Below are 12335 nucleotides of genomic sequence, written 5' to 3'. Positions count from 1 at the left end.
GAGGCGCTTTCTTTTTGTTTCCACCATCTAGATTCACTGACCCACCATCGGTTTCAAGAACAGCAGCCTTTATCCAACCTTTTTAAAAACGGACTTTTGTTTTGTTTGTTTCATTGTTTGATTCACCATCACTTATTTTACCGCATATATTTTATTGCATTGTTTCCTAAACGGACTTTTGCTTGTCCCATTGTTTTATTCACTAATATATATTACATTTTGATTGCATATATTTTACTATATTCATTTGTATTATTCAATTTTTTTGTGCTTAGCATTACTATATTTAGGTCTATTGTCACATATCGGTTGTTTCTAAAAAGAACAACACGGTTTGTATTAGTGTTCTATTATATCGCTCACACTTTCACATTGCAATTCATACTCACCTAATAGACACTAGTCACACACAATATCACTCCTTATATTACCAAATATTTTATTCCCATTCACTACTATCCAGTGGGATTCACAGCTTTTTTTCTCATTTATTTTTATATTTATTGGCGCACTCTATTTCTATACTTTATTGTATAGTCTTTTTTTCATTTTTTAATTCATTAAAGTTTACATTGACTTTGATTTGATACACCGCAGATAAATTAATGATATTTGTTACTTTTGAAACGTTTCTACAGAGCTCTTTATATTACATGAATGTAACAATGTATCAATCGTTCCTTGTAGTACACAGTAAAGTTGTTACATACGCAGCTAGTAGAATTTGTATTTCAGTAAATTTAAAAAAAAAATATTACACCTGCAAACAAACTGTCATAATGAGTCTGCTCATTGTTAAAGGGACATAAAACCCAATTTTTTTATTATTTCGTGATTTAGAAAGGACATGCAATTTTAAACAACTTTCTAATATACTTCTATTATCAAATTTGCTTCATTCTCTTGATATCCTTTGCTGAAAAGCATATCTAGATAGGCTTAGTAGCTGCTGATTGGTGGCTGCAAAGTTGTTTAAAATTGCATCCTCTATTTGAATCATGAAATAAATTTTTTGGGTTTAATGTTCCTTTAAAGGGACAGTCTAGTATAAATTAAACTTTCATTATTCAGATAGGACTTGTAATTTTAATCAACTTTCCAATTTACTTTTATCATCAAATTTGCTTTTTTCTCTTGGTATTCTTAGTTTAAACTAAACCTAGGTAGGCTCATATGCTAATTTCTAAGCCTTTGAGGGCTGCCTCTTATCACATGCTTTTTAAATTTCTTTTCAACACAAAGAGACAGAAAGTACATGTGGGCCATATAGATAACACTGTGTTCAGGCACAGGGGATTATTTAAGATTTAGCACAAAACAATGCTTAATTTAAGACAATAGATAATAAACAGTCACAGTCATGTGATCAGGGGGCTGGAAGAAGGTTCCTAGATACAAGGTAATCACATAGGTAAAAAGTATATTAATATAACTGTGTGGGTTGCGCAAAACTGGGGAATGGGTAATAAAGGGATTATCTATCTTTTAAAACAATAACAATTCTATGGTAGACTGTCCCTTTAAATGATTCTCTGCTTAATGTTTTAGTTGTCATCTTTTTTTTTCTCCTATATACATCTGTGCGTATAGATCCATTTGAGTTTTTAATGATACATAGATCCAAAAAAGTAAATTTTCTCTTGACCAGCCTCATATACTCCTTTTTAATATATATATATATTTATATCAATCAATTTAACTTTCATACTATTATGTATATTAAAACTGGGCATTTTCCTTAAATATTAATATGAACTAATGTGATTCAAACACTCCGGCAAAGGGTTAATTTAAACCAATGGTTTTCAAAGTGTGAGGTGGGTCTCCCCAGGGGGGCGCTAGAGCATATAAGGTTAAGCGCGTCACACTATCTTATGGAAACCACAAGCAGCAGCTGACACACAAAAACGCAATAAAATACAAAATAAAATAACATTTATTATAGGGCGCTTTCTTCTAAATTTCATCAGAGGGGAGACCTACTGCCTAAGATGTTGAAAACCCCTGATCTAAACAGATTAGAGGATTTACTGTAATTAAAACAAATAGATCCCTGAAGTGATACCTTCTATAAATAATATCTTTCCTATCATGAGGAGGATTTGGCACTGAACAGAGAAGCATTTAATAGTAAGCAGACTCATTACGACTAGCCGTATGTAACCACTTTACTGCGAGGAACAACTTATACATTGTTACATTCATGCAATTTAGAGATCTCTGTAGAAGCGTTTCAAAAGTAACAAATCGGGCAAAATTACGAGTGGAGCACAAAATATCGCAAATGTGTGCTGGTATTACAAGTTAGGTACAATCATACAATAGTAATAAGGATATTACTATAATAACCCTTGGCGCTAACGTGTAGCTAAAATTGGTAATGCAAAGGTTCTAATTATTGTATACTATAAACAATAAATTACCTTAGTACGATGGAAATGATAATTCCTTACAAATATGTGAAAACTGGGTAGTTGATTAAGGGATGTGCTTAAGGATGAACCAGAGTAATGGTGCAAGTAAAAAATAAACAAATTTTATTACAATCTTAATCGTGCACAGAAATACTTTTAAAACCAAATTTAAAAAACACTCTGATCAGGCGTTTGACAATGTAGTATCAATAAAATCCCTAAAAACCTCAAAATAAAATTGCATAAATAAAATAACAATAAAACAACAATGAGACAATCACTATCACAAATGGTTAATTCGAGATAGAGAACAAAGATCCCATTGGAGACCAAGGAAGATCCACGTCAGCTGGAAGTTAGTGATAATTTAACCGGAGACCGACTACATTGTCAAACGCCTGATCAGAGTGTTTTTTAAATTTGGTTTTAAAAGTATTTCTGTGCACGATTAAGATTGTAATAAAATTTGTTTATTTTTTACTTGCACCATTACTCTGGTTCATCCTTAAGCACATCCCTTAATCAACTACCCAGTTTTCACATATTTGTAAGGAATTATCATTTCCATCGTACTAAGGTAATTTATTGTTTATAGTATACAATAATTAGAACCTTTGCATTACCAATTTTAGCTACACGTTAGCGCCAAGGGTTATTATAGTAATATCCTTATTACTATTGTATGATTGTATTTTTCTCTGTGGAGTTTGAGGATACTCCATTTACCCAGTGGTTTATTGGTAACTTTCCCAGCGCAGGTTGATCACACCCCTCATTACAAGTTAGGTGCAACGCGGACACAACCTTGCGTTCGCTTAGCAGGAAAGCGAAGTATGCGCTTCCATAGGCATGTTAACTAGCACAGCGAAGGGGGTAAGTCGTGCAGCGTTGGGCAGCAAATATTAAATATATATGTATAGGAATATATTCATATATATTTTTGTGTTAATATGTGTTTATACACAAATGTATATGTATATAAGTATATGTATGTGTATATATATATATATATATATATATATATATATATATTTACAGGGAACGCACAGTTCCCATAGACTGCGACATAAAGGCACTTTTTAGTGCCATTTTTTTCTAACACCCCAGATTCACTCACTTTAACCCCTCATAACTGAACATAAACAAAACAAAAATTCTAAATTGTTTTTTATGTTAAAAAATCCACACTATTACTTAATTTAAGGGGAAATTGGGGCACATTCTGAAAATTAACCAAATATCTGATCACTGGTTAATTTTTGGAGCGCTAATTGTTACCACGAGCTTGCGGTAGCAATAACCAGCCACTTGTAATGGTTGGATATTTATTGCGGGCCTGTAAACTGTCAAATTTGCCCATTTATAGGAGAGCAATAAATTAACACTCCACTTGTAATCTAGCCCATAATAAATTCAGGTGTTGAATTTCAAATCAATTTAAGACTCTAGGAAGTGAGCCAAGCAGTATTGGTTACTAGATAACTAAACAAGCAAATGTATATTTTTGTGTAATTTGCTAAGTGGATCCAAAAGGCAGAAAACACAAAAGTTGAAAGCGGAATATAGCTTAGTTTATTTGGATGTTCCAAACAAATACTGGCAGAAAGTCAGACAACACCTGACGCGTTTCACGCATGCACACATGCGCTTTATCAGAGGCTGTATGTGTAAATTGCTTCCAGACTATTGAAACATACCAATTGCGATAGAGGCTGTATTACTATAACTTCTGTTAGTAGTCCTATTCCGTTCTGCACATTTATTTATACACATTGATAGAGATTTTTATTTTTATTTTAACCCTCTTATTGCTGAAGGTTTTTTTTATCCCACTTGTACCCATATAAATAAAATAAGGCAAATACCAATTGTATTATTCTATAATTGGAAGTGGATTGTAGAGTTTATTTTTTCCATTTTTTTTTAACATTTATATTTTAATAAACGTTATGTTTTTAAGTACAATTCATCTTTGATCAATGTATTCCATATAACAACACAAATATTAATAGGACAATTCTGCTAATATATGTATCCCAGAGTAGGGATCATCTGATCACTCACCCTTAAATAATTTTGATCACAGAATACATAATCCTCAATTTTCTACTTTATTGGGGATAATTAAGGTGCTAAATCCTTAGCATTCCAGTAATGCTATTGGGTATTTCTATAAATACTCCAATAAATGTATCCACTCAGATGAGACGAGCCCAGTGTAGTATAGCAGTTCATGACACTAGAGTTTTGTTTTTAAACTTTGTGCTTTGTATTTTATATTACTTTACACTTCAGATTAGGTCGTTTTTTATTACATTAAAGAGTTTCTTTTTTTTCTTTTCTATTTTTAATTATTATTATTAATTATAATCATAAGGATTGTATATAAAGCAGTGATTTAACAAATTCTGATTCTGCTTTGAAAGTTTTTGTGCTACTTTAACAAATTAGGATTGCACTTTGTATATTTCTGTGTTTCTTTTACAATAACACATTGTAATTTGTATTTGCTCCATTGTAAAATAAAACTGGCAGCTTCAAAAAGTGAGGGTTATGGGATTTCCCAGTGTAGCTAATCTCACTTTTTTCTTCACAATTCACTTATTAACTGACAGGAAAGTCAAATACTAAACTAAAGACAAAAGCAAGTTTAAATTCTAGTGAAAACATTTCAATTTAATTTTAATTGGCTGCATAAATATTTTTATCAGTCCCAGGTGCTCAGCTGTTAACTCTTCCCTGTGAAATGATCTATTCCAGAGAGCCTCATTCCTTTCTATGGAATACATCTCTCATCTCTTTAGGACTTTCAGGTTCTACCCTTCTTATTATAGAATTCCATGACTTCAGCTCCTGTGAAGTCTGCACTACAATTTCTTTCCAAACTAGAGAATCATTTTATTGAGTCCAAAGAAATTAATGAAGCTCTCGTGAAAACTGAAGTTGTCCCTTGTATTTTAAGTGGAAAAAACAAAATTTATGCTTACCTGATAAATTTATTTCTCTTGTGGTGTATCCAGTCCACGGATTCATCCATTACTTGTGGGATATTCTCCTTCCCAACAGGAAGCTGCAAGGGGATCTCCCACAGCAGAGCTGTCTATATAGCTCCTCCCCTAACTGCCACCTCCAGTCATTCGACCGAAGACAAGCAAGAGAAAGGAGAAACTATAGGGTGCAGTTGTGACTGTAGTTTAAAAATAAAAAACACCTGCCTTAAAATGACAGGGCGGGCCGTGGACTGGATACACCACAAGAGAAATAAATTTATCAGGTAAGCATAAATTTTGTTTTCTCTTGTAAGGTGTATCCAGTCCACGGATTCATCCATTACTTGTGGGATACCAATACCAAAGCTATAGGACACGGATGAAGGGAGGGACAAGGCAGGCGCTTAAACGGAAGGCACCACTGCCTGTAAGACCTTTCTCCCAAAAATAGCCTCCGAAGAAGCAAAAGTATCAAATTTGTAGAATTTAGAAAAAGTATGAAGGGAAGACCAAGTCGCCGCCTTACAAATCTGTTCAACAGAAGCCTCATTTTTAAAAGCCCATGTGGAAGCCACCGCTCTAGTGGAATGAGCTGTAATTCTTTCAGGAGGCTGCTGGCCAGCAGTCTCATAAGCTAAGCGAATTATACTTCTTAACCAAAAGGAAAGAGAAGTTGCTGAAGCCTTTTGGCCTTTCCTCTGTCCAGAGTAGACAACAAACAATGCACATGTTTGACGAAAATATTTAGTAGCTTGTAAATAAAACTTTAAAGCACGAACCACGTCAAGATTGTGTAATAGACGTTCCTTTTTTGAAGAAGGATTAGGACACAGTGACGGAACAACAATCTCCTGATTGATATTCTTATTAGATACCACCTTAGGAAGAAACCCAGGTTTGGTACGCAAAATTACCTTATCTGCATGGAAGATCAGATAAGGGGAATCACACTGCAAGGCAGATAACTCTGAAACTCTTTGAGCCGAAGAGATAGCTACCAAAAACAGAACTTTCCAAGATAAAAGCTTGATATCTATGGAATGCAGAGGTTCAAACGGAACCCCTTGAAGAACTTTAAGAACTAAATTTAAACTCCATGGCGGAGCAACAGGTTTAAACACAGGCTTGATTCTAACGAACGCCTGACAAAACGCCTGAACGTCTGGAACATCCGCCAGACGCTTGTGCAAAATAATAGACAGAGCAGAAATCTGCCCCTTTAAGGAACTAGCTGACAATCCCTTCTCCAAACCTTCTTGGAGAAAAGATAATATCCTGGGAATCCTGACTTTACTCCATGAGTAACCCTTGGATTCACACCAATGAAGATATTTACACCATATCTTATGATAGATTTTCCTGGTGACAGGCTTTCAAGCCTGAATTAAGGTATCAATGACCAATTCGGAGAAACCACATTTTGATAAAATCAAGCGTTCAATCTCCAAGCAGTCAGACGCAGAGAAATTAGATTTGGATGGTTGAAAGGACCCTGAAGTAGAAGGTCCTGCCTCAGCGGTAGAGTCCATGGTGGAAGGGATGACATGTCCACCAGATCTGCATACCAAGTCCTGCGTGGCCACACAGGTGCTATCAAAATCACTGAAGCTCTCTCCTGCTTGATCTTGGCAATCAGACGAGGGAGCAGAGGAAACGGTGGAAACACATAAGCCAGGTTGAAAGACCAAGGCGCTGCTAGAGCATCTATCAGCGCTGCCTTGGGATCCCTGGGCCTGGATCCGTAACAAGGAAGCTTGGCGTTCTGACGAGACGCCATGAGATCCAATTCTGGTTTGCCCCAAAGTTGAATCAACTGTGCAAACACCTCCGGATGGAGTTCCCACTCTCCTGGATGAAAAGTCTGTCGATTTAGAAAATCCGCCTCCCAGTTCTCTACTCCTGGGATATGGATAACTGATAGATGGCAAGAGTGAACCTCTGCCCATAGAATTATTTTTGAAACCTCCAACATTGCTAGGGAACTCCTTGTTCCCCCTTGATGGTTGATGTAGGCTACAGTCGTAATGTTGTCCGACTGAAATCTGATGAACCTGACCGCAGCTAGCTGAGGCCAAGCCCGAAGAGCATTGAATATCGCTCTTAGTTCCAGAATGTTTATCAGAAGGAATGTCTCCTCCTGAGTCCACAAGCCCTGAGCCTTCAGGGAGTTCCAGACTGCACCCCAGCCCAGAAGGCTGGCATCTGTCGTTACTATTGTCCAATCTGGCCTACGGAAGGTCATACCCTTGGACAGATGGACCCGAGATAACCACCAGAGAAGAGAATCCCTGGTCTCTTGATCCAGATTTAGTAGAGGGGACAAATCTGTGTAATCCCCATTCCACTGACTGAGCATGCAGAGTTGCAGCGGTCTGAGATGTAGGCGGGCAAACGGCACTATGTCTCCATTGCCACTACCATTAAGCCGATTACTTCCATACACTGAGCCACTGAAGGGCGAGAAGTAGAATAAAGAACACGGCAGGAGTTTAAAAGTTTTGACAACCTGGCCTCTGTCAGGTAAATCTTCATTTCTACAGAATCTATCAGAGTTCCTAGGAAGGAAACTCTTGTGAGAGGGGATAGAGCACTTTTTTCTTCATTCACTTTCCACCCATGCGACCTCAGAAATGCCAGAACAATGTCTGTATGGGACCTGGCGATTTGAAAATTTGACGCCTGTATTAGAATGTCGTCTAGGTAAGGGGCTACTGCTATACCCCGCGGCCTTAGGACCGCTAGGAGTGACCCCAGAACCTTCGTAAAGATTCTTGGTGCCGTAGCTAACCCAAAGGGAAGAGCCACAAACTGGTAATGCCTGTCTAGGAAGGCGAACCTGAGAAACCGATGATGATCTCTGTGTATCGGAATGTGTAGATAAGCATCCTTTAAGTCCACGGTAGTCATATATTGACCCTCCTGGATCATAGGTAGGATGGTTCGAATAGTCTCAATCTTGAAGGATGGGACCCTGAGAAATTTGTTTAGGATCTTGAGATCTAAGATTGGTCTGAAGGTTCCCTCTTTCTTGGGAACCACAAACAGATTTGAATAGAAGCCTTGCCCCGTTCCTCCTTTGGAACTGGGTGGATCACTCCCATAACTAGGAGGTTTTGAACACAATGTAAGAATGCCTCTCTCTTTATCTGGTTTGCAGATAATTGTGAGAGATGAAAACTTTCTTTGGGGAAGAAGCTTTGAAGTCCAGAAGATATCCCTGGGACACAATTTCCAACGCCCAGGGATCCTGGACATCTCTTGCCCAAGCCTGGGCGAAGAGAGAAAGTCTGCCCCCTACTAGATCCGTTACCGGATCGGGGGCTGATCTTTCATGCTGTCTTAGAGGCAGCAGCAGGTTTTTTGGCCTGCTTTTCTTTGTTCCAAGCCTGGTTAGGTCTCCAGACCAGCTTGGACTGGGCAAAATTTCCCTCTTGTTTTGTATTAGAGGAAGTTGAAGCTGCGCCACTCTTGAAGTTTTGAAAGGCACGAAAATTAGGCTGTTTGGTCCTTAATTTGTTGGACCTATCCTGAGGAAGGGTGTGACCTTTTCCTCCAGTAATATCAGAAATGATCTACTTCAGTCCAGGCCCGAATAGGGTCTGCCCTTTGAAGGGAATGTTGAGAAGCTTAGACTCTGAAGTAACGTCAGCTGACCAGGATTTAAGCCATAGCGCCCTACGCGCCTGAATAGCGAAACCTGAGTTCTTAGCCGTTAGTTTGGTTAAATGAACAACGGCGTCAGAAACAAATGAATTGGCTAGCTTAAGGGCTTTAAGCTTGTCAAGGATATCATCCAATGGGGGTTCTACCTGTAGAGCCTCTTCTAAAGACTCAAACCAGAAGTCCGCAGTGACAGGGGCAATGCATGCAAGGGGCTGGAGAATAAAACCTTGTTGAATAAACATTTTCTTAAGGTAACCCTCTAAATTTTTGTCCATTGGGTCTAGAAAAGCACAACTGTCCTCGACAGGGATAGTGGTACGCTTCACTAGAGTAGAGACTGCTCCCTCCACCTTAGGGACCGTTTGCCACAAGTCCCGTGTAGCGGCATCTATGGGAAACCTCTTTTTAAAAACAGGAGGGGGAGAGAACGGTACACCTGGTCTATCCCATTCCTTAGTAATAATTTCTGAAAACCTCTTAGGTATTGGAAAAACATCAGTGTAAACAGGCACTGCGTAGTATTTATCCAATTTACACAATTTCTCTGGGACTACAATGGCGTCACAGTCATCCAAAGTTGCTAAAACCTCCCTGAGCAACATGCAGAGGTTTTCAAGCTTAAATTTAAATGTAGACATATCAGAATCAGGTTGAAGTGTCTTCCCTGAGTCAGAAAAATCCCCCACAGATAGAGGCTCTCCTTCTTCGGCTTCTGCACATTGTGAGGGTATATCGGACAAAGCTACTAAAGCGTCAGAGAGCTCTGTATTTTTTCTAGTCCCAGAGCTGTCTCGCTTTCCTTGTAACCCTGGCAGTTTGGACAATACTTCTGTAAGAGTATGATTCATAACTGCCGCCATGTTTTGTAAAGTATACGCAATGGGCACGCTAGATGTACTTGGCGCCTCTTGAGCGGGAGTTAAAGGCTCTGACACGTGGGGAGAGTTAGTCGGCATAACTTCCCCCTTGTCAATTTCCTCTGGTGATAAATCTTTTAAAGCCAGAATATGGTCTTTATAACTTATAGTAAGATCAGTGCATTTGGTACACATTCTAAGAGGGGTTTACACACAATGGCTTCTAAACATAATGAACAAGGAGTTTCCTCTATGTCAGACATGTTTAACAGACTAGTAATGAGACCAGCAAGCTTTGAAAACACTTTAATTAATGTGAAAAAGCAGAATATAAAAAATGGTACTGTGCCTTTAAGGGAAACAAACAAATAAAAAAACTGCAAAACAGTGAAAAAAGCAGTTAACTCTATGAAATTTTTACAGTGTATATAGTAGACTAAAATAGCATTGCACCCACTTGCAAATGGATGATTAACCCCTCAGGTTAAAAAACGAAGCAAAAAAACGGTATAAACCGTTATAACAGTCACAAGCAAACTGCCACAGCTCTACTGTGGCTCCTACCTTCCCATAAAACGACTTTTTTAGGCACAAAAACCCTTTACAGAGGTCCAATATGTCAGGGGACTCCTTCAGGGAAGCTGGATGTCTCAGGATGTAATAAACAACTGCGCAATTAGAGCGTGAAAATAGGCCCCTCCCACCATGCACTCAAAGTCAGAGGGCCTTAAAAAACTATTCCTAGGAGTAAAATAACAGCCATGTGGAAAACTAGGCCCCAAATAAAGATTTATCACCTCAGTAAAAAAACGTTCCTTATATATATATATAACGTTTTACATACTAAGCCATAATAGAAAGTAATATGAAAATTACCCTTTACTGCAAGCATGATGCCAGTCGTTATTAAATCACTGCAATCAGGCTTACCTTAACTATATCAGGCACTGTCAGCATTTTCTAGTTCTTATAATCCTCTAGAAAAAAATATACTGAACATACCTCAGGGCAGTTAATTCTGCAGGCCGTTCTCCCAGCTGAAGTTTCCCCATACTCTTCAGTTATGTGTGAGAACAGCAGTGAACCTTAGTTACAACCTGCTAAGATCATTAAAAACCTCAGGCAAATTCTTCTTCTAATTTCTACCTGAGGTAAAAAAACAGTACAACGCCGGCACCGTTTAAAAATAACAAACTTTTGATTGAAGATAAACTACACTAATTCACCACATCTCTCTAGCTACTTCCCTTGTCGAGAGCTGCAAGAGAATGACTGGGGGTGGAAGTTAGGGGAGGAGCTATATAGACAGCTCTGCTGTGGGTGATCCTCTTGCAGCTTCCTGCTGGGAAGGAGAATATCCCACAAGTAATGGATGAATCCGTGGACTGGATACACCTTACAAGAGAAATGAAAAGTGCAATGTAACTTGTAAAAGATGCACATAAATATACAAAGTATGACCATAATTTGTTAAAGTTACACAGAAACTGACAAAACATAATCAGAATTTGTAAAATAAAAATCCTAAATACAGTGCAGTACACAGAAGCTGTATGCATTAAAATAGAAAATAGAAAGGGCAAAGCTTAACTGTGTTTGTCTCTCGTTGACAAAAAAAAAATGCAGGGAACACCCCTTGAAGTAAATAAAAAAATCTACCTTTTGAATATCATGAGAGATCTCACAGTGCTAAAGAATCATTTTATCTAATTTCTGAGCAGAGAGAGCTTTATATTATCAGGCCAAAAGAATTGACTTTTGGGCATAGTGTATAGAGAAATTGTGTTTGTTGTGTATAGAGTAAAATATAATATAATGATGTCTTCTCTCTGTGTAAGTTGAGCCCTTTCAAAAACAAGTAAAAACAAAACCCCTAGTTATTTCATACACAAAAAGATACCTAAAAGAGCAACTTCTCACATATTCTGCATTTGGTACAATAAGTTATTAAAAAATGGCTACAACTTAATGAGCTTCTACAGTACACTGTCCCTTTTAAGAGTATGGTGTATCACATAGTTTGTTAACATTATTGAAAATGGATTTCGCACTAGGAATATATTGACTTAAAGGGACATGAAACCCCAAAAAATTCTTTCATGATTTAGGTAGAACATAACAATTTAAATAACTGTCCAATTTACTTCTATTATCAAATTTGCTTAATTCTCTTGGTATAATTTGCTGGAGGAGCAGCAATGCACTACTGGTTTCTAACTGAACACATGGGTGAGCCAATCACAATCGGTATATATATGCAGCCACCAATCAGCAGCTTGAACAAAGGTTCTTTGCTGCTCCTGAGCTTTGCTACATAAACCTTTCAGCAAAGGATAACAAGCGAAGTATTTAAATTAAATAATAGAAGTAAATTGGAAAGTTGTTTAAAATTGTATGCTGTGTCTAAATCA

The 12335-nt window shown here is 37.6% G+C and overlaps 1 protein-coding gene across 2 annotated transcripts in view; it reads left to right on the top strand.

Moving 5' to 3' along the window:
• The window catches only part of LOC128666876 (cytochrome P450 2F3), a 93055-nt gene that overhangs the window by 49580 nt on the left and 31140 nt on the right, over positions 1 to 12335 (top strand). The gene's annotated exons all lie outside the window — the stretch shown is intronic.

Source organism: Bombina bombina, chromosome 7, assembly GCF_027579735.1.
Source record: "Bombina bombina isolate aBomBom1 chromosome 7, aBomBom1.pri, whole genome shotgun sequence".
Classification (NCBI taxonomy): domain Eukaryota; kingdom Metazoa; phylum Chordata; class Amphibia; order Anura; family Bombinatoridae; genus Bombina; species Bombina bombina.
Note: the sequence above shows the minus strand (reverse complement) of the source record. Positions and strands in the feature narration are given on the sequence as shown.